We start from the raw sequence: 2,740 nt of genomic DNA on the forward strand, positions 1-2,740 counted from the left end.
CTTCCTGCGGGCGAATGCCGACGTGTTTGCCTAGCAACCGTCCAACATCCCTGGTGTTCCCAGGGAGATGATCGAGCACCACATTGTTGTCTGTCCTCATGGGTGCCTCGTCAAGCAGAAGGTCCGAAAACAAGAACTAGAGTGACAAGAGTTTATTACCGAAGAGATCAAAAGGTTGGAAGCATCAGGGCTAATTAGGGGTGTGCTCCACCCAACATGGACGGCGAATCCCGTAGTGGTGCGCAAGGCAAGCGGGAAGTGGAGGCTCTGCATCGACTTCATAGATGTCAACAAGGCTAGCTCGAAGGACCCTTTTACATTGCCGTGCATCGACCAGATCATGGACTCGACTGTCGGCTGTGAGATGCTATCGTTCCTCGACGCCTACTCTAGTTATCATCAGATCTTCATGGTCGAGGAAGACGAAAAGAAAACAGCCTTCATCACTCCTTGTGACACATACTGCTTCAGGCGCATGCCTTTTGGCCTCAAGAGTGCGGGCTCAATGTTTGTGAGGGCCGTCCAAATTGGTCTTGGACTGCAGCTACAAACAAACATGGGGGCCTACATGGACAACATCATAGTCAAAACCAAGAACAAGGCCACGCTAGTCCAAGATCTGGAAGAGACATTTGCGAATTTGAGCAAGGTCAACTTGAAGCTCGACCCCGAGAAGTGTGTGTCCGGGGTCCCATCTGGCAAGATCCTTGATTTCTTCATACCTTAGCGCGGGATAGAAGCTAACCCCACCAAGATTGAAGCGATCGAGCAACTGGAGGCGCTGAAGTGTGTCCAGGACATATGACGGTTGACAGGCTGCATCGCTGCTCTCAGTAGGTTCATTTCCAAATCCATAGAGCGTGCCCTGCCATTTTAAAAATCTTGAAGAAGGCAGGACCAATGACATGGACTCCAGAAGCAGAGGCAACATTGCGAGACCTGAAGAAGTACCTGTCCTCGGCCCCGATCCTAGTCGTGCCAAAGCCTGAGGAACCGTTGATGTTGTATTTGGCAGCAACAAATTAGGTGGTCAGCTCTGCACTAGTGGCTGAAAGGTAAGCTGAGGACAGCGAAACAACAACCGACGAACCCGGGCCAACTCCAATGAGCCAAGAACCCAACATGAAAGTAGCAAGGGAAGCAGAACTGTGGGCAGTGTAGAAGAAGAAGGTGGTGCAGCAAGCAGTGTACTTTGTGGGCTCCCTCCTGTAGGGGGCTCGATCAAGGTACTCTAGGATCTAGAAAATGCTCTTCGGCCTCCTCATGGCCTCTTGTAAGACACGCCACTACTTCCAAGCGCACCACATCACAATCGTCACCCGCTTCCCGCTATAGCGGATCCTGAGGAATCCAGAGGCGACCGACCGGATTGTCGAGTGGGCTATGGAATTGGCCAACTTCTATGTGAACTTCAAAATCACATCGACCATCAAGAGATGAGCACTGGAGGGGTTCCTTGCCGAATGGACACCAACACCAAATGAAGAAGTCCCAGAAGCATCCCTTCATGGCAAGGAAACCCCCGAAGCATGGGTCATGTACTCCAACGGAGCTTCCTCCCTGCAAGGCGCCAGTGTCGGAGTGCTTATCATAGCACCCATCGGAGAGCACCTCAAGTATGTGATCCAAATGCACTTCCCCTGGGAGGTGTCGACCAACAACACAGCGGAGTTTGAGGGTTTGCTTGTCGGCCTGCGGATAACTACAGAGTTGGGGATCAGGAAGCTAATAGTCTGAGGGGACTGATAGTTGGTTGTGCGCCAGGTCAATAAAGATTACCAAAGCCCCATAATGGAAGCGTATGTTGATGAAGTGAGGAAGTTGGAAGAATGTTTCGATGGTCTACAGATGGAACACATCCCCAAGAAGGAGAACAACACCGTCAATGACCTGTCAAGACGGGCAGCTCAGAAGTCGCATGTGGAACTAGGCACCTTCATGCTATGACTCACTCAACCTTCAGTTACACCATCGGGATGGCAAGCCAAGAAGAGGAAGACCAACCCCAATGACTATTTCCCGGCAGAGCCACACACAGCCGCCAAGAAGCTTACCGGAGACGACGAAGCGCTCGATGGTGAGTGCCAAGCTCTGGCGGGACAGGCGGACCTTCCCATCAAAGCTAGCGCTCTTGCGGCAGAAGGGACACCTTTAGTCCTTGTCATCGATCCACGGGCTCCACCATGGGCGCAACAGATTTCCAATACCTCTAGACAGGAGATCTCCTCGAAGAGCAAGAATAAGCCGAAAGAGTAGCCCAACGGTCAAGCATGTACCTATTCATGGACAATGATCTGTATAGACCAAGACCCAACAGGGTGAAATTAAGGTGCATCGCTCAGAAGGAAGGACAACAGCTGCTGGGAGAGACACACGAAGGGATTTGTGGCTCGCACGTAGGATCACGAGCCCTCGTCGGGAAGGTGTTCGAAATATTCCCTAGAGGCAATAATAAATTAGTTATTATTATATTTTTTATTCATGATAATCGATTATTATCCATGCTATAATTGTATTGATTGGAAACTCAAATACATGTGTGGATACATAGACAACACCATGTCCCGAGTGAGCCTCTACTATACTAGCTCGTTGATCAAAGATGGCTAAGGTTTCCTAGGCATAGACATGAGTTATCATTTGATAACGGGATCACATCACTAGGAGAATGATGTGATGGACAAGACCCAACCCTTAAGCATGGCATTTGATCATATCAAGTTTACTGCTATTGCTTTCT

The sequence above is a fragment of the Hordeum vulgare genome, chromosome 1H, assembly GCF_904849725.1.
Source record: "Hordeum vulgare subsp. vulgare chromosome 1H, MorexV3_pseudomolecules_assembly, whole genome shotgun sequence".
Lineage (NCBI taxonomy): Eukaryota > Viridiplantae > Streptophyta > Magnoliopsida > Poales > Poaceae > Hordeum > Hordeum vulgare.